Genomic DNA, 26811 nt, shown 5'->3' on the forward strand with positions numbered 1-26811 from the left:
CACTATCTGCTGTGTCCTGCAGAATGTCTCGCAGACTCTTTCATGAGTCATGAACCCCAAAAGACCGTCTCACCTTTAGGCAAGTTCAGCAGTCCTCTCTCTGAGGGTTCTCTGTGTCCATTTTATGCAACAGTCCAGGCAAGAGCAGTTTCTTGCCCAAATGGCTATCAAACTCCATAAGGATCCTCTTCGATGCCCATCTTCCTCTCGAAGTAGATTGGTGCCTCCAGGAGCAGATATGTCTCATTGTCATGAAAAGTCCTAAGTTATTAAAACATTAAATGCCATATTCTGCAGTCTTTGAAAGATATGAAGAATGTCTATCTAACTGAAATGTATCTCTATATATCTAGAAAATCTAACTAACATGACTACAAGCTTGACTATTATTGATGATTAACCATTAACCTATATTTCTTAATTATACATTACATTTTTAAATGAACTACACAATCACAATACCTTAATCAAGATCAGAAATACATATACATATAACAAAATTGACTGTAAAATCCACACCAATGCAAATTACTCATACCTATATCATTTCCCCCTTTAAATGTAAAAGAACATTTGCAAACAATATTTTGGGAACATGGGTGCAGTTTTTTCTCTCCAAACTGCTTCCTGCTGAATGGGGGCGCTGTTAATCAGATCATTTAGGGTGTAACCTGTGTGCCAGGTTTATCTCAGTTGGCAGTTGAGTGAAGTAATTTTTTGAGGGTGTTCACAGGAACTTTTCGGGAGGTCGTGGTCTATCATACCATATTGGGATAAATGCAATCCACAGGATCTGGTCCTCTGTGAAAACAAAAGAAGACCCTTTCCAAAGCATCATATCCTTAGACCCAAATTCTGAAGTCATACCCTCATGATATCCGTTTTGGTTCCACTTGGCAGCCCATAGAATGAAATGTCTCTCTGTACTTAGCTCCTTCACAGTCAAAAATTTTAAAGAAAACACAATGTACATAATCCAGACTCTGTGAATTTTCCATTTTTACGTGGCTTATTTTTCTTTATTTCTTTTAATCTCTTAACTATCTGTACTCTGTCTCTTTAAAGACTTTACCTTTTTTTTTAAACCATTAACTTAATTCTTTATATTCTTTTTCTTCTCTCTCTCAAGCCTATGTACATTCATCCAACAGTGTGGTCTTTTATGTTTGAATCTGTTTTATTGTGAATCTGTAACATTTTTTTACTATCCAGGAGCATTTCTTAAAATGTTAAGCAGTTCTTAAAAACTTAAGTTGTGCCATGTACAAGTAATACGGTACCGCCTGTATCCTGCCCAGTGGAAACCTTAACTGCGCTGTTTTTATGGTAATTACGGTAGTTCCTGCCTGAGACTAGCACAGTTCAGCATGGCAGAGCTGAGCCAAGCTGCTCCTGCCTCAGAGCCATTTGGTGCCCCTGAGCCACACACAGTTCCAGGCACACAGCAGTCCACATTGCCATCAAGCAAGCTGTAGAGCTTTACTCCAAATGTTCCATTCAAAAGCTCTGTCTCCCACAGGAGTCAGACAGAGATCGCAATGGTGGCACAGCCCAGAAAGCCGGCATTTTAAACAGTTTTTTTCCTGCTGCTGAGTCAGGACAATTTCTTTGCGGCACACAACCCACAAACAGCAAAAAGCTGTCTTAAATTCTCTCTCTCTCCTTTTTAAGCCCTCTCAGGTTTTATGTGGACTTCATTAGCACGTTGGGTGCCACTCTGTTGAAATATGGAGCGGCAGGCTGTGTCCCGCCACCCAGCTAGCTTTACCCGAAATAATTACACGGAAACTGTATTCTTTTAAACACTGCCTGACCCATTAGTTTCAGTTTCTTATTGGCTAGCTTTTACATATTGATCTAACCCATTTCTATTAATCTGTGTAGCCCACGAGCTGGCTTACCAGGAAAGATCTTAACCTGTGTCTGTCTGGAGTGGGAGAATCATGGCGACTCCTGACTCAGCTTCTTTCTCCCAGCATTCCGTTCTGTTTACTCCGCCTACCTAAGGGTTGGCCTAACAAATGGGTCTAGGCAGTTTCTTTATTAATAAGAAATCACTCCCACATCATGTATGTGTGTGTGGTATGCATATAAGTGCATGTGTGCATGTTTTCGAACGTTTGTGGGTATATGTGTGTGTGTTGATCACTTAATGAAGTTGTCTGCATGTGGAGATCTGAAACCATTATCCAGGAATCATCTGCCACCACTCTTTCACAATATTCTTTGAGGCAGGGTCTCTCAAGCACAGTGGTCACTGGTGAGGGCTGTCTTGCTAGCCAGCTAACTCTAGGGAATCTTTTGTCTTTACCATCTAGGGCAGGAATTACAGATGGGTTACCATGCCCACCATGCATTTTGGTTGTATTCTGGAGATCTGTATTCAAGTCCTTATGGTTGACTGGCCATCATTTTGAGTGCTGATCAAGCTCCTCAGTCCATACATTTTTATTATTAAAAAGTCATAGTTATATTTATTTTTATTTGTCTTTATTATCATTCTTTTTGATGCCTATTTGTATTCTAATGAGAGAGAGAAAGAAAGGGTTGAAAAGTGGGGACGATCTGGGAGAAGTTGGGGGAAAAGAAACTAATCAGAATAAATTCTATTCTAAATAAAAATTATATCTTATTTATGTAGATTGTGTAGGTGTGTGTGTGCATTTACATCCATGGCACTGAGCATATGCTGTGGTCAGAGGACAATCTGCAGTGGTCAGTTTCTCCTTCCACCTTGTAGGATTAAACTCATGTCTTCAGTCTTTGGGATAAACACAATTTTTGTTTGATTATTTAGAAGTACACAATAAATATTTGCTATGTAGCAGAGTGCCTGGATAACCCCCTGTTAACTTTAATTATGGTAGCATTTGTCTTATAAAAAGCTTCCTCTTCATTCATTTTTCACAACAATAAAGACAAATAAAATGCTTACAACATACCATTGGCATTCATCTTTGCAATTGCTCTAACAATTCCTTAAAGAAAAATGCTTCTAAAACACCTTTTGTAATAGTTTCAGCTCAAAAGTTAACCTGACCACAAAGTCTTAGTTTTATTCAGGCTGAGTCAAGAAACCCTGAGCATGGAAGTGTGTAGACTCAACAGGGTTCTAATCAGTACCATGCACATGGAAGACTCCCCATGAGGCTGAGACCCCTGTGACACTTGTCTCTTTCTAATGCAGCTGCCTATTTCTCCCTCTGCTGGTTTCAGAATAAATGCCTTGTCAGGAAAGAATTAGATTTTGACAGCTTTTTCCTATGGTTAATTGAGGTGATAGATACACTTGGCATTTTTTTAAGTGCAGAATAGAAGATTAAGACACATTTTCTTCATGCATTCTCTGTTTTAGAGGAGGTCACATTCTGGGGTCTTTTTAATATGCCTATGCAATTAATAGTAGTGATAATTTTGCTTCGCATCACAACGTCTTTTAAGTTCTTTCAAATTGACAGATATACTTTTCCCTTTTGACAGTTTGTATTGTTTGAATCTTCTTTAAGCCCACCTTCTAGGTCTTCCCCTTCAGTCCTGAAAGTTAACAGTGATTTGAACATACAAAAGACCCCAATGAAAGTACACCTTATTCAAAGAAAATAGTTGGTCACATTTGTGATTGTCTTAATTATTGTCCGATTTGTGACAGTGTTTTCTGACATTATTAGGATGACAATCATGGCACTTAGATTTGTGTGTGTGCATGTGTGTATTTCAAGTTCTTTGAAAATTATTGGTGTTTGCTCTTGGGTATTTGGAATATGGACACTGTCTCTTCACATATTACAATATATACAACATTTACATATATGTATGTGTAACTTCTTAATTAATTTTGTTCCTTAAGAGTTCCATACATGAAATAGAATAAGATATACTCATACATACACTCTCTGTTTTCCGCACTTTCTATGTAGTCCCTCTATAATCCCCTCCAAATTTCATTCCTTGTTCCTCCCTCCTCTTTTCTTCCTCTCTCCTTCTCACTCCTCCTCCTCTGTTGAACCTCAGTAAGTTCAACTAGGACTGCTCATATATATGTACACGGTTGTGGGGATATCAATCGGTGCATGATAAACTTCGTAGCATCTGTATCATCAGAGAAGAATGGCTCCATCTCTCCCAGCAGCTTTCACAGGCTAATAGTAACTCAGTAAGGACTGAGGCTGTTGGACCTTCTCCCTTCACCTGTGCTGGAATTTCAGCTTAACTGATCTTATGTAGGTCTTGTTCAGGAAAAGTCTGAGGTGCCATGAATTCACGAGTGTATAGCCTTGCCATGTCTAGAAGACAGCATTTTCACAGCCCCTTTCTCCATCCTTGGACTTTTGGGTTATTTCAGTCTCCTCTTCAGCAATTGACTATCATTGCTTAAAAAAAAATTAGGGGGAAATATTTTGTATTTTTAGTATAGTACAATTACCTGGTTACTATGTATTGCACAGACAAGTGTTTCTAATTTAAGAGTCAGGAGAGCCAGATTATAAACCTAGTGGTGATGGCACAGGTCTTTAATCCCAGTACTTGCAAGGCAGAGTCAGTTGGATCTCTGTGAGTCTGAAGCCAGCCTGGTATACAGAGCTAGTTCTAGGTCACCCAAGGCTACACAAAAGAAACCCTGTCCAACAACAACAACAACAACAACAACAACAAGTAGATTATACCAATGAATACTAGAGGTACATAAAAAGATTTTGTTTAAAAAAACCACTTATGAGATATATGATAATTGTCTTTCTGTGTCTGGGTTACCTCACTCAAAATGATGTTTTCTAGCTCCATCCATTTGCCTGCAAAATTCAAGATGTTGTTATTTTTTTCTGCTGTGTAGTAGTACTCCGTTGTGTAAATGTACCACATTTTCCATTCCTTGGTTGAGGGGCATAAAGCAAAGAAAACCAGTCTACAAACCACAATCCCAGAGAACTTAGACAACAATAAGGACACTGAGAGAGACTTACATAGATCTAATGTACATGGGAAGTAGAAAAAGACAGGATCTCCTGAGTAAATTGGGAGCATGGGGATCTTAGGGAGAGGATTGAAGTGGGGAGGGGAGAGGCAGGTAGGGGAGCAGAGAAAAATGTAGAGCTCAATAAAAATAAAAAAAAAAAGATTTTTGTTAGAAGAACCCAAACTCTATCCTAACAAGTTCTTAAAGGTTACAGTTGACTTTTTTTTTTTTCTGAGACAGGGCTTCTCTGTAAAACAGTCTCGGTTGTCCTGGACTCACTCTGTAGACCAGGCTTGCCTCAAGCTCATAGAGATCTGCCTGCCTCTGCCTGCCAATTCCTGGGATTAAAGGCATATACCACCACTGCTTGGCCTACAGTTGACTTTTAAAGTAATTTGCTGATATCATTAAGTGTCCTTTTTGATTCTTTATTTATATACTATTGATTTTTCATGGGGAAAGCAATATTTTAATATTATTATTTAGTCCATCTAAAGTAATATTCACAAGAAGGAAACACTATATTGTATAAGGAGGAGAAAACTAGTAACTGGAGAAATTGTAGTAGGAAAAGGAAAAGAATATAGAACCAATGTGTCTAATGGTAATGTTTTTAGGGGAAAGAACCTCAGTATAGCTAGGTCCTAAAGTCATCCTTGAGGGATGGGGTGAGAAGGCATGACATCAATAATACAGATGCCGGGAGTCCAGTGACAGGGAAAACTTGTATACCCTCCCAGCACCAGGCATTCCAATTCCTTAACAATACATGGTTTTGCCTCATTGGCAAGGCATGATCAGGACCTCTGACATGACCTGTTGCTAGGCCTTCAGGCAGCATTGTGTGGTCACTCTTCATTGACTATGCACCAACATAACCTCTGACAGTGCTAGGCAGACTCCAGTGGCTCCTCTTGGCCTGGCAGGCCTTAACTTTCTACATATGTTTTATTTGTTATATAGGTGCTCAGTGGGAGCCAGAGTTCTTTGCTCAGGTCCTGTTGGCTCCACTTCAGGAAGGCTCAGCAACTGGACTGTGCCTGTTTTAGGTTAGTTTGCCAAATGGTTCTTACCCGTCATTGACTGCTAGTCCTCAAAGAGAAATCAATTTGCCAGGGTTGGGGGGTGGGGTTGGGAATTGGCTTTTGAATTAGAGATAACCAGGCAGGCATAACCTCCTGTAGAGGACTGTGAGAAGGATGCCTAAGATCCATTAACACCGGAAGAATCACCTTAGTTGCTGTCCACTGCTGTTGGATATGCTGCAGAGAACATATGAAGAGAAGAATGAATATGAAGTTGTAGTGGTGGCTGAAGAGCTAGATGACAGGGGATTGTTATTCTCATTTTTAGGTGTGGCCATAAAAATGAACTTCAACATGGGGGAAGCACAAGCTGGTCTATGAGTGGCAAGGGAGGAAAAATTGGTAGCTGAGCTCAGCATTTTGAACAGCATGCTACACTTTGGGGTGGGGGAAGCATGGAGGCTGAGGTGCTGATAGACTGAGGTGCTCAGCTTGAAGGGGTCCAGGAGATTTGGTGCCAGTGAGTGACATTGCAAAAAAAGCAGTAATCAGGCCCAGGAAGGTAGCAGTAGGTTTGGAGTCTGAAGAGGTGCTGGCCAATGGCCCTTCCAGCAATTACAACGTCAATAGCAACATAACACCTCTCTGAATTTCTACAGAAATTAGCCCCTGTACTGATTTTCTCAAAACTGTTCCTGGAAACAGAATGCACCAATACAATAGCAGTAGTAGAGTCCTCCCCAGCCTCTTCATTTGTGTTATTGGCAAATTTAGCACTGATATTTTGTATTTATCTTCTAAATCAGCTGACTTTGCAGAAGTAACCCAATCTTTTGTTACTTTAGGACTTCCTCAATTTATTCAATAATCACTGTTCTTCCATTTTGTGCCACTGGCATGCCAGGTAGAAGCTCAGTAGGACCTGGTCCTCCAAGTGGACTGCGGGGCTCAACAAGGCTGCGGGTGACCACTGGCAGCATCCTGTGGAAGTTAAGGCCTACTAGACTCAGAGGAGCCAATCTGGAGTCTGCATGGCATTGTCAGGGTCCTGATTATGCCTAGCCAATGAGAGGTGACCACACAATGCTCTCTGAGGTCCTAGTAACAGGTGCTGTCAGAGGTACTGATCATGCCTAGCCAATGAGGGGCTACCACGGAAGTCAATGGATCAGAATGACTGGGTTCTGGGAAGATATATGTTTCTTTCCCATTTTTAAATAAACAAGTCTGCTGTATGCCTTCTATCTGACTTCTGGAGTCTGAGTCATTGATGCCATGGTTTTTTACCTCCTCCCCTGAGGAAGACATTAGGGCCCAGCTATACTTCAGTCTTGTTTCTATTCCTTTCATGTATTAAACTGTTAAGAATCAGTATTTTGGGGGCTGGAGAGATGGCTCAGAGGTTAAGACCACTTGTTGCTCTTGCAGAGGACCTGGGTTCAACTCCCAGTACCTTTGTTTCTAGATCCAACACTCTCTTCTGACACCTCTAGGTACCAGGCACACAACTGGAGCACATAGGCATGCAAGCAAAACACTCATCTACATAAAATAACATGAATAAATCTTTAAAAAAATCAGTACCTTTCTGCTAGTGTTTGTTTCTTCCAAGAAGCTTAGATGTCATAATCATTTGAAATTTAAGTATATCTTTGACAGATGCGTAAGCAAGATATCAGTCAAATTAAAGCTTAAATATGCTCCCTCTGGAAGAAGTTGCTTAAAATGCCCTCTTCTTATTTATATCACATGGAGAGTTAAAGACCCTGAAGTAAGGAAATGATGTCTCAGATTGCTCTGAATTTATGCCAGGTTAGGGATATGATCAGGTCACCATCCTGCATTAAAAAGTATTAGTCAAAGTTTCCACTGTCATGGGTCTCCAACCACAAGCTATGTTCCCAGGAGAAAGGCTTCTCTGCTTGTGAAGGAAGACCTGAGGCCTCAAGGACGGAAAAAGTCAGTATTTTCAATATTCCTCCATGAAGTTTAGGTACAAAAATTTGAGCTGAATTACTAAACGGCCTTGGTCATATTTAGTGGCAGAGTGGGGCTAGGATATCCTGAAATAATGTAGAAAAGGAGTCCATGCTTCCAGATGAAATTTAAGCTTATTTTTCAATTTCTGTGAAGAACTGTGTTGGAATTTTGATGGGAATTGCATTGAATCTGCTCGTTGCTTCGGTTAGAATGGCCATTTTTATAACATCACTTCTATCAACACAGAAACATGAAAGGACTTTCTATCTTCTGTTATCTTCTTCAGTTTTGCTGAGGAACTACTGGCAATTTATAGTTACTTGTAGAGAGGATCTTTTCTCTAAAGGAAGTGACCTATGGTAGGTTGACCATGTTTAGTGGATGGCACCACACCTAAGAATATACAAACAGCACAAGTCGGATTCAACTGTTTAAAAAAGGAAGAATAGCACATGGATCTGGGAGGAACTGAAAGAGGGAGGCTGAAATGATCAAAATATATTGTATGCAATTCTCAAAGAATTAATAAATATTTACTTTACAAATAAATCTATGGACTAAGTAATTAGGTATCTGAAAGCCTAATCATCACTGCCCTTGTTGCTGGTCTATGGGGTCTTGCTGGTTTGTATAGAGCATGGAATCACGACAGCATAGCCCTGGTCTGGCTTTAGCACCGACATGGAAACAAGTTGCTGGGATAAGGAAGTGTTTTCTAACATACGTTCATCATCAGGCTTCCAACATAATAGATGTATAAAGGACTATAAGATGGTGCAAGGTAATGTCCATGGCATCATAATTCTAACAGTGAGAGTCATTGACAGTATAGAAGGATTGATTATAAGCTCGATTTCAGAAGAGCATAGGAAGAGGAGTTGGGTTAGTTTATATCATTGATTATGGTGATGGTTTCATGGGCTTATACTTACCTCAAATGCAATCAATTTGTATATATGAACTATTTACAGTTTTTATATGTTAATCATGACTCAATAAATCTTCAAACAAGTAAACTATAAAGAAATTCTGCTCCTCATTTGGACCTTGGGAGCTCAGTCTGCTGCTCCAATGTGGGTCTCTGTCTCTATCTCCATCCATCGCCAGATGAAGGTTCTATGGTGATATGCATGATATTCATCAGTATGGCTATAGGATAGGGTCATTTCAGGTTCCCTCTCCTCAGTTGCCCAAGGTACTAGCTGGGGACATTTCCCTGGACACCTGCGAGCCCCTCTAAAGTCCAGTCTCTTGCCAACCCTAAGATAGCTCCCTTAATTAGGATATATACTTCCCTGCTCCCATATCCACCCTTCCTTTATCCCAACCATCCATTCCCCCAAGCTCCCCCATCCTCCCCTTCTCACTTTTCGCACCCCATTTTCCCTTAACCCCATCCTACCTCACCCCCAAGTTCCTAGTTTTTGCCTGGCAATCTTGCCTACTTCCCATATCCAGGCGGTTGACTATATGTTTTTTCTTTGGGTTCACCTTCTTATTTAACTTCTCTAGGATCACAAATTATAGACACAATGTCCTTTATTTATGGCTAGAAACCAATTATGTGTGAGTACATCCCATGTTCATCTTTTTGGGGCTGATCTATTGGGAGCTCACCAAGGCCAGTTGGACTGGGACTGAATAAGCATGGGATGAAACCAGACTCTCTGAACATGGAGGAAAATGAAGCCTGATGAGAAGCCAAGGACAATGGCACTAGGTTGCGATCCTACTGCATGAACTGGCTTTGTGGGAGCCTAGCCTGTTTGGATGCTCATCTTCCTGGACCTGGATAGAGGAGGGAGGACCTTGGACTTCTCACGGGGCAGGGAATCCGGACTGCTCTTCAGACTCCAGAAGGAGGGGGAATGGAGTGGGGGGAGGGGGAAGGAAATGGGAGGCGGGGAGGAGGTGGAAATTTTTTTCAACAACAACAACAACAACAAAAAAGAAATTCTGTATGAGCACAGAAAAAGCACCTAAGACTCTCTGCTTTACCTTTTCTGAGAAACATGTTGCGGACAAGTTCCTTTGGTTAACTGCTTTCTCTTAGCACCTGCTAACTGTGGAATAAATAGCTAAGCATTCCCCTTGTTCAGACATCTCGGTAGTGTGGATATCATTTGTTGAGCAAGTCAGTTTTCAGGATCAGCATTCCTGTTGGATGTGGTCCTTGGACAAACTCATTCCAGGATTATCATTGTATATGAAGACTGGCTACTTTGAGGATTGGCAATGAGGTAGGAGTTGGTGTGACTCTCTAAAGTCAGCAAATCAGTATTGAGTGGAAAGAGACTACCTTTAGGGCCAGGATATAGGTGATAGATTCAGAAGTGTGATATTGCTACAGGGATGATAGTTTTGAGATGACTGTGCAAAAGCAGTCAAGGTCTGCTAGAAGTCTCGAGAATAAGAATGTGTGTGTGCATGTGTGTGTGATATATAAATATTCTCTTTATATATAGTGTTAGAACACACACACACATACACAAATAGTTCCAATTTCCCTTTGGTATTTTTTTCTTGAAAATATTTTGGTTAACTTTCTTTTTAAAATATATATTTTTAAATTGTTCATTGACAAAATGTGTTCACCAATTCAGAATCTGCATGTGGGTGGGAGTGGGATCCTAGGCTACATTATAAAGATCTGAAGATAGACAAAATAGAAGTCATTAGTTTTTGTCCTCATTCATATTCTGAGTAACTTGCACTGTGATTGAAGTTACTCTGGACTTTGAGAAGGATATTCAATCTTATTTTTTTAACCAATAGATTTCATTGCTGATCTGATTGATTTGCTGTAATTTATAAACCCTTCTGTTTGTGCATCATTACTTAGCTATGTGCTTTTCACTTATGTTAGAGTGATCTGTGTGAATGTAAGTACTTGATTTTTGAGTCTCATTTCCTACTACTGGCCCTACCTTGCTTGGCTTACTGTGATAGCTTACCTTCGGGTTCACACTCCGTATTAGATCTCCCCCCTTCTCTTTTTCTATCCTCCTCTATCTTTACAGGTCCTGTTGGACATAAAAATGGGACTTCTACAGGTTTCTTTAGATTTTTACCTTGTTGTTGTTGGTTTTATTTTTCTGAAGCAGAGACATCAAAAATATGCTTTCTGATTCGACACGAAATAGAAGGCACCATTTAGAATGTATTCAGTCATTAACATGAGTGCATAGAACCAAAGTGCTGAGTGGAACAATATATAAAAGATAGAGCCCTGGCTTGATGAAAAAAAAAAAAACAGAAATGTAGAAACAACCATGTACTTATCAAAGTTGAAATAAAGATCTATGTTCTAGGCTAAGTAACTTAGGCAAAGCATTCTCAAATGCTGTGCAGACTTTTCCGGTTCAATCTGTTGCTATAATCTGGAGTCAGAACATGTATCAGCGGTCTTTGGAACATTGAGCTTATATTCCTACTTTTCCCCCTTTTCACTTTTGTTCCTCTATAGTTGTGACCAAAAAAGGAGAAAGAATCTAGTACATTCCTGAGCAATGTTTGCAATGGTGAAAACTGTCCTTTTTTAAAATCATATGGGCATTTTCTTATATATAGTATAGTGCCCTATATGGAGGTACTGGTATCTGAACTTTATTTGCCTTCCATTTTTTTTTTTACTTGAGTCTTCCGTAAGATAATTTATAAATACTGTAAATGTATTTTAAATGTTCTACAAACTTTCCTGCTTCCCTGCCTCCCCCACATCTCCCTTCCTCCCTCCCTCCCTCCCTCCCTCTCTTCCTCCCTTCATTTCTTCCTCTCTGCCTTTAGTACATTACATTGGGCTAGCGCCTAGACAGTAACTAGAATTCAATGTGAAGCCCAAGTTTGACTTTTTCTTCTTTCAAATCTGTTTTTGAGATTGGAAGTACGTTTTACTTTTCATAAAATATATTCTGATCATGGTTTCACTTCCCTTATCTCCTCCCAGATCCTCCCCACCTCCTCACCCAAGCTACTCTACATCTTCTTTCTTTTTCTTTAGAAAACAGGCAAATAAAAAGCCCGAAAGAAACCAGAATAGACCAAAGCAAACAAAGAAACCACACAGAGAGGAAATAAAAAACAACAAAAAAAACCCATATATACATTCAGAGAAACACACACACACACACAGGCTCACACAGAGAGAAAATTCATAAAGACAGAAAATCAGAAACCATAATATATAAGCAAAGGACCGGTATGGTTAAAAATTATCATGACAAAGCATTATGGCACAAAAATATCTGAGTTTATTTTGAGTTGACTGTATATTCCTGGACAGCTGCCCCTAGGCATAGTTTGTATACCTAGTGAGTCTCTATTAGAGAAAGCTTATTACTTCTTCATGAGTAGTTTCAATTGGGGGTAGCCTTTTGGTTAGTAATGGGAGTTCATGTCCACTTTCCCTCTATGACCACATCTGGCTTTGACCTGTGCGGGCCCTGTACATGCTACCACTGTCTCTGTGAGTTTTTCTGTGCATTAGTCCTATTGTGTCTGGAAGGCATTGTTTACTTTGTGATCTCCATCCCCAATGAATCTTACAATCGTTTTTGCTTCCTCGTCTGCAAAGTTCTATGATGCCTCAGGGGAGAGGTTTGATGGAAGTCTTCCATTTAGGACTGAGTGTGCCAAGGTCTCTCACTCTCTGAACATCATTCAGTTGTGAATCCCTGTATTTGTTTACTTCTCTTGCAGGAGGAAGCTTCTGTCTTATGGGTATAGCAGAATGACATCATGAGTCATGATATATTTCTTCAGCAGAACAACAGTGTTTTGTTTTTCCCTAGGTCCATGACCTACCTAGTCCTAGTTCCTGAACACCAGAACAGAGCCAGGCATAAATTCCAGCGCATGGAAGAGGCGTTAAATTCAGTAAGATAATGGTTGATTACTCTCCCAACTTTTGTCCCACTATTGCTTCAGTGTATCATGTAGGCAGGTCACCGTTGTACATTGAAGGGTTTATAGCTTTGCTGGTGTTGCCTTTCCCGCTGGTGTCCAGCATGCTTTCCAGTACCATCAACACTATTCACTTGGGGTAAAAGTTCTTTGTAGGCAGCATGTCTTCCACATTTAATCAGTTATGTAGATAATGTCTTCAGCAAAAGGGCTTTATCATCATTTTGTGTAGAGCAACCAATAACACCGGCAATAGCCTGGTTTGTTTAGAGATTTATTTGTAATCCTTTTGGTCAAAAATTCAACTAGATGTAACCCATTCCTTGTACTGGAGGTTTCATTTGGTGGTGAGAGATGTCTTGCTGGGGATGGGGTTTTCTCCCTATTATTTGTTGATTCCATTTTGACTTCTTTCATTTATGTATATATACTAAAATGCATCTACTGTTGTGGGGCTTCTTAATTAACTATCTTTCTATCTCATGATGTACATTATTTGCTTGTTTTTTTAAATACTAATGACAATGCTATTATTAGTAATTTTTTTATGATTCATATTTTGGGTTCTAACAATTCTTCTTACCACTTGACTCCATTCATATAAATTCCAGTTAATTATAAACACACACATATTGTTTATATCTTACATGAAAGAGTGGTCTGTTTAATATCTATATTTTTAAAAAGATGTAACTCATCTAGTCACCTTTTGGTTCTAAGCCAATTATGCTAATTTGAGTATATTAAGCAAAGTACATATTTCCAGTCCCTGCACATATATTATTCAATTTGATCAAGCTTCAATATATAAAAGCTTTTTGCAAAATGTAGTGTCAAAATGTTACAGTCTTTGGTCAGAATCTTGGCAGATTAAGTCAATTAAAAAGGTCAAAATGATGGTCTTTTATTTTACAGGAAGTGCAAATGTACAGAATCTATTATCTAATTAAATGCAAGTCTGTGGTTCAGTGTTAAGGAAGAGACTGCAAATATGTCTATGTCAGGAAGTGGAGAAAGTTATTTTATTATCTGTGATCAGAGACAAAATTGGATGTCCTTCTTTATTGTGTCTTATTTATTTCTCTTTGCAATGCCCCAAATTTGTTATATCCCTCATAGGCACCAAGAAACACTCACTACTTCATCAAGCTGTCTGCATCATTGATTACTTGAATATCTCCCGAATTTAGACTAATTAACCACAATGAAGTTTTCTGAAGGTGTATTTGCTGTCCACCTAACACTATTCTCCCCTTGATTATTTTAATATAAATGCATCAGTTTTTCATAGAAAAAGAGGAAACACCAAATGGGAAAATAGGAATAGTAGGGTAAGGGCACATTGTAAAACAAGGGCTGGTGAAAGGGAGGATGATGTTTATGGAGAAGACTAACCAGGAACGAGAAGCAACCAACAGAAAAGTTCCTAAGATGGGAATGTGTGGCTGAGGAACAACTGGCCAATCAGTGTGTCTAGAGAGAGTGATGATGCAGGGTGACCATCAAAGGCTGGGGACTTCAGGTGTCAGCTGGTGGGTAGGATTGCAAGGCATCGTAATGGCTTTAACTCTTCTGGTGACTGATGTGGAAAATTAGTGAACTCATGATAAGAGAACTTGGTGTGTATGCAAGACAAACTGTCAACTTGTGTTGAGGATGGCTTGTGGGGGAAAACGGTTGAAGTGATGAAGGCGGAAGTCAGTGTCGACTAGAGTGACTACCTAGGAGATGGCAGTGTTTTCGAAGGGGGAGTTAATCCAGAAAAAATATAGCAAAGCGTGTGGCTACTGGTTATCAGAGACAACCAAAAGAGTAATCTATTATAAAAATATACTTGCATATGCTGTAGTGGTAGTAGAAAGAGTAAAAATGCCCACATATATACCTATTTGTTGATTTTAAGCAAGGGAAACATATTTTCTCCAAACCAGGGAAGTTTGTGTTCACTGAATAGACATCAAGCATCTGCATTTTCCCCATTAGAAAAGTCACCAAAATAGACTGGGGACATAGCTAAGTTTCTAGAGTGCTTGCCCGGTACACAGATAGGACCTCTAGTTGTGATTGTTATCATCACATGAAAACATAAATGTGGATAAAAACCCATTCATCCACATGGTGAGTTTGAGGATAGCTTGAATTAGTGAGACTTTGCCTAAGAAAAAGAAAGAAAGAGAAAGGAAGAGAGAGAGACAGAGAGAGAGAGAACGAAGAAAAGTAAGAAAGGAAACAATCACTATTAATAGTTGTGTAAATCAAGTACCCTACACAATATTCTAGGAAAAACAACACCTTGTCAGAATTAGAGACTGAGTTCAGCTTTGAAGGTGACTAGGACTTAAATCTTTTCCTCCACAGCAAAGATGTAAGACACACAAAAGGTTAATGATTTTTTTTTGGCAAGAGAAATCTGTCTGCACATTGAAGGTAAAGTGAGAAATATAATCAAGTTCAAGATGATTACAGTAAGTTCTGTTCTCCCTTCTTCATTCCGACAGTCAGGTTCTTTCTTTCTTTCTTCCTTCCTTCCTCCCTCCCTCTCTCTCTCTCTCTCTCTCTCTCTCTCTCTCTCATTTGTTCATCTGTCCTTCCTTCCTACCTTTCTTCTTTTCTTCCTTCTTTCTTTCCTTCCTTTCTTTCCTTCGGTGATGTATGTGCATGCATATGAACATGTGTGTGTGTGTGTGTGTGTGTATGTGTGTGTGCATGTGTGTGTACCATTGAATATATGTAGAATTCAGAGACAATTTGAGGTAGTCAGTTCTTTGCTTCCACTGTGTAGGTCCTTTGGTTTGCTGTCAACCCCCACTTCAGCCTTGCTCTGTTGTCAAGGCTGGCTTCTGATGTGCAGTCCCTGTGTCAGTGTCCTGAGCCTGGGATTATTGGTGTAGGAGCAACACACCTGGCTTTCTGATTTATTTCACTGGAGCTAAGTGAGACTCTTAGGTAACATTAAAGAAAAAGGCCATTTTATTTTACATATAGCTTGTTTGGGTTAAAGATTAAACATCAAGACATGAAAATTAGAAGATAAAGGCATTATTAAAGCCAAGGATATAGGACATTCTTTAGCTTAGTAAAACTGACACTATAAAGAAATGGTGGAGTGTACAGGAAACAAGAACTGGCTAGGAGGTATCAACATAAAATGCTACCAATTCACATCAAGCAAGAGTTCTAAGGGAGATAAATTAGTTCCAAATGTTTGACAAAATACAACAAAAAACTAATAAGGAAATAAAACAGAGAGTCATTAGTATCAGTTCTCTCGTTGTTGTAGGATGATTGCAAGTAGCATGGTTTGGCAGAACATTAACTCTGTTGGGACTCACAGACTCTATTATTAGCTAATGAGTTAGGAGCTGCTTGAAATAATTAATGCAGCAAAATATCTAAATTTTGCCATGATTATTTTAAGGTTTAGGAACTTCGTAGTTCCTACATCACACATTTTAGTAGCTATAGAAGTGACAGTATATGAATACACTAATAACAACATTAATAGCATTACTTTATTTGGTAGCTGTGGTCATTTAAATAAAAATGGCTCTCATAGGTCCATAGGGAGTGGCACTACTAGAAGGGGGGTCTTATTGGAGTAGGTGGGCCTTGTTGGAGGAAGTGCATCACTGGGATTAGGCTTTGAGGTTTCAGAACTCAAACCTGGCCTAGTATCTCTTCTTGCTCCCTGCCAACCCAGATGGAGAACTCTTAGCTACCTCTTCAGTACCACATCTGCCTGCATGATGCCATGTTGCCACCATGATGATAATGGACTAAACCTCTGAACCATAAGCTAGGCCAGTTAATTTTTTTATGAATTATTGTGGTCATGGTGTCTCTTCACACAATAGAAACCTAACTAAGACAGTAACTCTGGGCTAAAATAAATTTTAAAAGCAATCACAAATCAGGAACCAAAAAAGTTTTGCAGGATGAATACAAATTTTGGTCCTGGGGTAGTTTTCTTTGCACTATTTATCAGCCATTGTTTTCTAGCTAGGAGACTGGGTAGGTTTCTTCATTGTATATGTTCAGTTTCCACAGAAATAAAATGGAAAGCAATGGCATGTAATAGGAATCTGCAAGCCCCAGGCCCTCCCACCATTCTCAATGTATACACGAATAGTAGTGTCTATAAGTGCATAGGCACTCTAATGTGTATATCTAATGAACACAAATTGTTAGCTATTAGCAATCTTGGAAAATTTATATAATTGTTTATACTGCTTACTCAACAAATGTTAAAAACTAATATACACTACACAGTGACAAGTGGTCATAATTCCTGTACTGACAGATGTTAAGGTATGAAGAATAATACATTCAAAATATTTTTTAAAAATTCAAGCTGAGGAAATGAAAGGCAGGTCTCTACAGGTTTGCGTGACAAATAGGTCTAAATAAAAACATCTTTTTTCTTTTGGTCTAGTCTTTAATTATGTTTGAAGTCTCACTGCATGTGTGTGTGCGCACATGCATGCATGTGTGCATAAAACCAGGTAAGAAACTGAAAATGTATTTGAAGAAAAGTCAGAAGATGCCAAAACACAGAAGCAAGAGTTATTGTCCAAGAAATGAATGAATCCCTTAGTTGTAGCAAAGGCAGCAAAGTAGACTGCCGTGGAAGAGTTGTAGTGACACCAAAGGATGAGATGTTTAAAGACTGGGGAACCAAGCCAGAGACACACAAGTTCACCTTGAGAGCAGCAGGAAGTAGCTGTAGTGACTTAAAACAAAGTAATGTGATCACCTATGCATTTTAAGAAGATTCGTGTGAATCTAGATAATGAGGGAGGAGGAAGGCAGCTGGAAATGTTTGCAGTGGGAATAGTCAGGGCTGTCAGGGCTCTCTGTTCACTAGCTGATGTTGGTTGATGATACTTGATGATAGACTTTAAAGACTACAAAAGAACCTGTAGCAAATTGGATGAGAGGAGGAATGTCTTGTGCTTAATCTTAATTGCCAGCATGGATTGAGAGCCACCAAAGGGGTTAGTAAAACTCACCTGTGTGTAAAGCTTTTACAGAGACAATTAAATCATGTAGACTGTGATCTAACCATTCATTTCATCCACTGATGAATCCATTTTTGACTAGACTAGTCAGTGGCCACTGGAGGAAACTGTTGAAGGTGGGACCTGGTTGAAAGGAGTAGGTCACTGGGAGGAGGGCACTGGAAAGGCATCTTACCTTGTATAATTCCCAATTTCCACGATTCCCCTCCATTTGAGTTGCAGGACTTCCTCGTCCACATGCTTGTACCTCCATTATGTTCTTTGCAGGCACACCAGGCTAAGTGATCAAGTTCTGAATCTTGTGAAAATCAGAGCCCCAATCCTTCTCTCTTTAAGTTGTCCCCTCAGACAACTTCTGGTGACAGTTATGCAAAAGTACCTGTTATGGACTGACAGAGACAGAATGGTTAGGTACAAGAGTCCCATGTCTGGATGGGATTACCTGAGAAGATGAGAATATCATTTGTCAAACTAGCGTGTGCAATAGAAAAACAGGTGAAGACTGAACCAAGACGACATGATACATGCTGCTTTAAACTAAAGTTTGTGATGTGAAGGCAATTGGGTATTTGGTCCAGGATTATGGAGCCGCTTCTGGACTGATGCTGCAGAATCCCTGTCAACCGCCAGACTGGAACACTCCAGTTGTCTTATTTCCCTTTGAGACCAGGTCCAGATGACACAGTCACGGGAAGCCTGACTAAACTGCTGATGGCACCAGAGCATACAAAAGATATGCATAGAGACTGTATTCCCAAATCTCAGACAATGAGAGAAAATTAAGATCCTAACCCTGCTATGAATTAACTCTATCCAGAACATCTCTGCTAAGAGGAGAAGGGTGACTTGAATGAGCAACAAGGAAAAACTCAACCAACAAACTAATCCCAGATGGGCAAATCCCAACTCAGAAATAAAAACAATGCAAAAATCCAAAACAACATATCACTTTAATAAAATACACATTCCACGGTAGTGACCCCGGGTGAAAATGATGTGTAAGAACTTAAAAGGAACAAAAAGAAATTATTGTGATTATGGTCAACAATTCAAAGAGGACAAAGACAAAGAAATATATGAAATGAATAGTCTGTCCAAGTCATGAGGATGCAGGCTAAATTTTTTATGAAAATGCAGTCTGAAATGATGCTACAGATAAAAATTCCAATAAAACCTAGGGCTGGAGAGATGGCTAAGTGGTTAAAAGCACTGGATGTTCTTCCATAGGTCCCGAGTTCCATTCCCAGCAACCACAGAGTGGCTCACAGCCACCTGTAATGAGATCTGGTGTCCTCTGCTAGCATGCAGTGTATGTGCAAACACAACAATGGACACACAATAAATAAGTAAAATATTTTAAAAAATTCAATAAACCAATAAAAAAAATCCGAGCAGAAAGCCCCAGCAACATAATGACTCATGTCAAAAATAGACTCAGTGATGGCAGACAAAGAAGGGGAATAGGATTGCCAGGCAAAGATCAATGAGAAGTTTTTTTTGTTTTTTTTTTTTTTTTTTTAAAGAGGACTACTGAGAACTCAAGAACAATGGCAATGGGTTTTTGATCCTACTGCACTTACTGGCTTTGTGGGAGCCTAGGCAGTTTGGATGCTCACCTTACTAGACCTGGATGGAGGTGGGTGGTCCTTGGACTTCCCACAGGTCAGGGAACCCTGATTGCTCTTAGGGCTGATGAGGGAGGGGGACTTGATCTGGGGAGGGGGAGGGAAATGGGAGGTGGTGGCAGGGAGGAGGCAGAAATCCTTAATAAATAAATAAATTTAAAAAAAAGATTATGACTAGAAAATGGGAAAGTTTTGGGAATAGCCTCTGAATTATGGGCATAGAAGAAAACTATGATGAAAGCACAGAAAATATTTTTAGTAAAATCAAAGAATAAATTTTCCTCAACCAAGAGATAAAGGTGCCTATGATGGTACAAGCAGCCTTGTACCTATGATGGTACAATAGATAGGATCAGAAAAGAAAATTTCTATAGCATATTATTATATTTAAACTTTTAAAAATATACTGGGACGATATTGGATCAATGGACTGAACAATATCTCATAATAAAATGATATGGATTAAAGTTTGATTATTTGATGTGAATACAATACACAATGATCAAATCAGTAGCAAATAAAAGTATTTTTAAAATAAATGTAGTTAGTCAGGTGTGGTGGCACTTGGTTGTAATTTTAGCTCTTAGAAGAGGGAACAAGCTCAAGGTTCAAACCCAACTTTGATTACATAGAAAGGTTGAAGCCAACCTGGTTATATAAGATCCTTTCTCAAAAAAACTAAAAGCAAACAAAAAAGCAAACAAAATGAAACACAGTAACAACAGCAAAACAGTAATCAACATGCCACAATGATGATTGTACACAATGGCATCTCCGAAAGAGTTTAATGAAAATGTTTAACTTTGTGGTCGTAACATATGTGGTTAAGACAAAATGGTAAAAAGAGAAAATGAATCTATTACCAAAATGAAACCAGTGGCCAACAAAGACAGAATGGCCATGGTCTTCATCGGCACTAAAGCTTTGTCTTCCAATCTCTGTGTCACTTCCTGCCTCAAAGTAGTAATTCTGGCCATGAGGTCATATTATTCCTATCTCTTTAAATTCTGTGCTTCAAATTCTATATCTCACAAAACATTTCCTCTACTTCATTAGTTTGTAAGAGACCTCAAGAAAGACATAAAACTTGAAAGAATTTACCTTAAATTTGATACACTGTTGACATAAAAGGGAAGAGAAATTGTATATTTATAACATTAAAATTATTCAGTAGATACAAAATTATTGCACATACTAAATTAAAAAAATTATTTTTAATAGGATCTTTAGATATTTATTTTGTGCTTCCATTTTGCAAAATTGAATCATGGTTTGAAGTATTGCTGTTCTAAATAGTATTTCATTACTAAAAGTGAAACGTAAGAAGTGGTTTGATAATACATAAATTGTCCATTCTCCTTTCAGATGCCATGTATTATTTTATTTATTCATAAAGCAATCCCTGACTGGGAGCTGAGCCAGTAAATTGATCTCATTTTCATTACTTATAACAGCTATTTGGACAAGAACCATTGTTATAACTTAGCAAAATTGGGTAGCTGTTTCCTGACAACCTACAGGAAAAAATATGATTTCCTATAATAAAGCACTGAACTACATCCAACTCAGAGAAATATGCTGAATTTATAAACAGAAAATTAAATGCTCTAATGTTCAGAAGAACGTGGTCATTACGGCTTCTGGAATTGTTCTTCATCTTGAGCTGCTATTACTTATGCAAAATGTCAAAGGAAGATGAATGGCTCATTGTTAAATCTATTGAATAAAAAGCTCTGATTTCTAACAGTGATTTTAATCAGGAATCATTATATGATTTAGAGAAAAATACTTAAAAATCCCATGGTCCTGTTTTGTCAATGGTAAAATAAGAATAATGTATGTTCTTTCTGTCCTTCAGCTCCTCAGGTTTGATAAAATAATAGCACTAACCTACTCTAGTAGTATAAATGCAAACCGTGTAATATAAAATTGTTTAAATCTAGGCACCAGTTAGTTAAACTAATCCTAACAAAAATTTGGTGCATATAGACTTACATAGTAGTAAATGGTATCTATTTATCTATACACTAAAATGTGTTCTTCATTTTACCAGTATAACTCTTGCTACTGCAGTAGGCTTAATTTATGGGCAGATGAAGACTATACCGTGAACATGAAAACAGGCTGTCCATTTTAGATCAACATCCAAGAGATTTTGTTTATTAGTAAAAGTGAAAATATAATCGGGCCATGAAGTCTTGAGACATAGAATTCTTCACCAGGAATCTGTATAGAAAGACATATTTCTTTGGCTTTTTTTTCTTCCTTTATAATGGTACAAGGACCTTTGTCTTGCTCAGTTACTGTAAAATCTGTCATCAACATGGAATCTACTGCATTCTTTATGGGTTTTGTTGCTGTGTGTCCTAGTTTGCTTTCAACTAGTATGATAAAGACCATGACCAAAAACAACTTAGGGAGAAAAGGATTTATTAGGTTTACATGTCCTCCTCACAGTTCATTATTGAGTAAAGCCAAGGCAAGAACTCAAAGAAGGTTAGGAACCTGGAGATAGGTACTAACGCAGAGGCCACGGAGTTATATTGATTGGTGCCTTGGTCTGATGGCATGCTTGGCTGGATTTCCTTTTCAACACAGGACCACCTGCCCAGAGGTAGTAACACCTGCAGTGGGCTAGGCCCTCCACATCACTAATTAATCGAGAAAATGTCCACAGACAGGCCTGCATGCCAGTCTGATATGAGGGCAGCTCCTTAATTAATACTCCCTCTCTGAGATGACTCTAGCTTGCATCAAGTTGACAAAAATAAACTAGCACATTGCTGTTTGGTTTTGAGACATGGTCTCATTATATAGGTCAGTCTAGTATGGAAGGTTCTGTGTAGCTCAGGCTTGACGTGAATCCATAATAATCTGACCATAGTTCAGGGAATGCTTGTGTATGCCACCATGTGGGGCTACATTTATTATAGTGTTCAAAAGATGTTGTCTTAGGCATATCTATTCAAAGACATACCAGGTACGTTTGAGGAATTTGAGAGTTGTAAGAAAAAGAAGTCACACAAAAAGTACAATAATAATAAAATGCTAAATTTTGGGGATATCAGTGTTGATGTATTTCTGGATGAAATCATGTTTGAGGAATGCATTCTCCAAAGGGCATAGGCACTGAAACATATTTTGAACATTTTTTGGATGTCTGTTACTATGAGTTCTGTTAATGTTTTGTTATTTCACTCTTAGAAAAAAATAATTGCCTTGTTCCTTATTATTTATGGTTTGATTAAGATAATTTTTGACTTTTAATGTTTAAAAGAAATTTCGTTGTGGCACATGGCCTTAATCATGATTCTCTGTTGAGATAAAAGGATTACCATAGGTCAATTTAGATTATATACTGAGTTTCAGACTAGCCTGGGCTACATATTGAGACACTGCTTTAAACATTCCCCCTTCTGAAACAAATTCACATCTTTAAACTGAAAGTATATATGTTGCCAATTTGAGGAATGTTGCCAATGCTGCCATTATTCAAGAATGAGTATCCAGGGTGAGTTGGAAAAAGTAGAGTGGACAAACATCAGATATCTTACTTTGTCTACAGTGTTCAGACACAGATATATACTAGTAAGATCCATCAACCGCTCATTTATTTATTTGATAAATGTTTTCTAAGTGCATATCACATGCAGGTAACATGCCATGCATTGAGTAGCAATGATGAATAGACATGAGTATTCCTGTTGTAAATAATAGAACACACTCATCATCCAGCTGAAGTGAGGATGCCTACTTCTTCCTCCACAAATTACAGATACAGAGGGCAAAGGTGTGAGTGTAACCATCACAGTCCTATAGAATGAAGAGTGTAACCATAACAGTGAAAGGGAACATTCTCATGGTGTAGCTTTCCGTAATACCCTGCTGTTGTTTATTTCCAAAAGGAAAATAAAATGGGGCTATCTCAGCCTTTGCTTTAGGTGGAATGCTGCTTCACGTTGTGAAATACTGAATATAGACTATAGAGGCTGTGCAAAGAAGTGATTCATAGAACCCAGAATTAAAATAAAACATAAAGTATTTTAACATAGCAGAAACACCTTTAAAAGAATGTGCAATTGAGTAGCATTTGAGAGAAAAAGTATTTGTCATTAAAATAAATTTAAGATTATAAGATAGTAATAAGATGATAAATGCTAGACAAATTTTCCATGAAACTTCCATTTAAGCTGATGTAATTAAGACTTAAAAATTATTATAATATAAAAGTCAAGCTAGCCGGGCGATGGTGGCGCACGCCTTTAATCCCAGCACTCGGGAGGCAGAGGTGGGCGGATCTCTGTGAGTTCGAGACCAGCCTGGTCTAGAGAGCTAGTTCCAGGACAGGCTCCAAAGCCACAGAGAAACCCTGTCTCGAAAAACCAAAAAAAAAAAAAAAAAAAAAAAAAAAAGTCAAGCTATTTCATTTAGCATTGAACAAGTATTTTCTGAAGGCCGAATATATAGTATTAACAAGACTGGTGGCCTCATTAGTAAACGGGGGTTGGGGGCAGTGGTGTTTTGAATCATCCAGTATGTAAGCCAGTCAATATATACATGCTATGTGTGTGAGGATGAAGTGTTAAAATGCTGTGACAGGACTAGTTAAAAAATCTGTTGTAGCAGACAAACAATGCTTCCCTCCCCAGATGTGTCTCTGAGCTAACCTCCTGAGTCCATGCATGTAGAAGGGAGTCAGCAGGATTGGGTATGTAGGGCATTTGAGATGAAAATATTCCCGAAGTGGACCTAGTCTAAGTCTGTGAGACCTTAAAGCTGGAAAACATGTTCTAGGATGGAAGGGAATGGGAAAGGATAGTTTTAGAATGCTTAAAATGATGGAACATGGCTAGCTTTGAAAATGGAGGACAAGGATAAGTGCATAAAATAACTCAATACTGAAAGAATAAAATTCAATGATGCAGCGTAATCGACCAGCAAATAGGATTAATCAGGCTAACTTTAATATCAGCTTTATTAAGGGGAAGAAGGGAATAACTTTCAAAACCAAAGTTCCAAGGAAGAGCAGGAAACAGAAAGGAAGGTTGGGAGCACACCGGCAATATTTATAAGTAAATAATAGCCTCAGGGGCATCCCGTCCATCAAGCAAGGTGATTGGCTGGGCTTCCCCTACAATTCAACGTGAAGCTCCCCAACATCCACTGAAAATCCCATTTCTAACCACCTTTAAATTCTTTAAAATATATACACTTTAGGTCTGGTTAATATTGCTATGTGATTTTAAAAATTATTTTCAAGGTTTTATTTTATAGTAAAGTGTATAAAACAAATAAATAAAAAATAAACTGAAAAAATTTTAAAATGCTAACTGGTGGAGGAAGATGTCAAGCAGTGTGGGTGAACTCTAGAAGTTGGAAGAGGAACTGTTTAGGGACTTGTTTCCTTGCTGTGACAAAATAACTCAGAAAATAAGTTAAGGATGAAGGATGGGAGGTGGAGATTGGACAGGCTCACAGTCTGTATGGGAGGGAGTCATATGGTAGGAGCTTGAGGCCATTGGGTATATTATGTCTGTGATTAGGAAGCAGAGATCCATGAATACCAGTTCTTAGCTTATTGGTGATGTTTTACTCATTACCTTGGAATAGGTACACCCACAGCTATGGTGGATCTTCCTACATCAATTAACTCAAGATAATTCCTAATAGGTGTGCCCAAATGCCTATCTTCTCAATACCCAGATCTCATCGAGTTATCAATATTAACCATCACAAGAGTACAGTCCCGTTAGCAGTTTTATTCTTCCTCATTGAAACCGGCATTGAACTTCTAATCTTCAAATTTTATGTTGTTTTATGATATGAAATAAATGACTGTTAGCAAAAGGGAAATGTTGCTCAATTGTTCATGAAAGGTTGTAGTATGACTCATGACTCCGATGAAGAAAAATATGCTGTGGTGATTAAAGAATCATCATGAGGTTTCATTGAGGTTTAGGATGAATCAATGCAACTGCATTGGGGGTCTTGAAATTCAAGCAACAGTTTTATTTTCATGATAAAAATAATGAATTATTAATAATATCTAGAGAATATTCATATTTTATTAAAAGAGAAGTGTAAGATAAAATATTTAATTTCGCTATTTGTATTTTGATAAAGATCAACTATTATGTTTTTAAAAAAAGATGAATAGCAATATAATATCTTTAATAGTGACTTTTCCCATTGCCATCACAAAATAACTGAGAGCAGCACAGCGTAAGAAAGGGTTTATTTAACCTCATGCTTATCATAGTGCTGCAGACTTGGTGATTGGAGCTTTGAGAGGACTGGTCACATTACAAGAGAGGGTAGAGAGAGGTGATTGCTGCTCTTCCCGCTGACACCATGGGACTCCAGATTATGTGGTAATGCCATTCATATTTACGGCAAGTTTTTCCCTTAGTTAAACTTTTTTTTTTTAACACCTTTATACAGGCTAGGTGGTGGGGACACACCCAGTACTTCGGAGGTAGAGGCAAGTGAATATCCCTGAGTTTGAGGCTAGCCTGGCCTAAAGAGCTAATTCCAGGGCTACACAGAGAAACCTTGTTTTGAAATAGCAAAACCAAAACCAAAGTCCCAACAACAATGAAAACAAAACAAAATAAAACACTTTATAGATATACCCAAAGCTGTGTTTCCATGGTGATTCCAACTTCAGTCATGTTGACAGTGACTAACATTGATAGTCATATTTAATGGGCCAATTCTGAGTGTTTCATAACAAGTTAAACCTTATATATAATTTTTCAAATAATCTTAACTCTAGGAAAGTAAAATTTCTGCATATATAATTATGTGAGCAACAACAATAACAATGAAACTTAAATATATTAATAATATTCATATAGTTATTGCCGGTGCTGGTAAAGGAAATCTTAATAAAAAATTTCATTTTATTAAAATCATTTCCTAGAAGTGAACCATAAGAAGAACAAAGATACTTTTGTAGAGAATTTGATTTGGCACAAATAGTGCTGTGACGATATTGGAAATATGAATCACAATTAAAATGTCAGAAGTCAGGCTCTTTATTTTCCTTTCATTTTGGAGTACTTGGGGATTGATTCTTGGGCTTCCCACCAGACAAACACACTACTGCTGGCTATCTCATTAGCCCTAGTTTTACTTTGTATTTTGAGACAGATATGGTAAGCTTTCGTAGGCACTCTTTGAACTTGTTCTATAGTTCAGTCAGACCTTGAAGACTTGTTTATCTTGCCTCAGACTCCAAAGTAGCTGGGATTAAAAGCAAACTGTGTTTGTTAGGACAAAGATATGTTCATTAGCATCTATGAATG

This window comes from Microtus oregoni, unplaced genomic scaffold, assembly GCF_018167655.1.
Source record: "Microtus oregoni isolate MIOR12 unplaced genomic scaffold, Mior012 000030F_ref0000283, whole genome shotgun sequence".
Taxonomy (NCBI): domain Eukaryota; kingdom Metazoa; phylum Chordata; class Mammalia; order Rodentia; family Cricetidae; genus Microtus; species Microtus oregoni.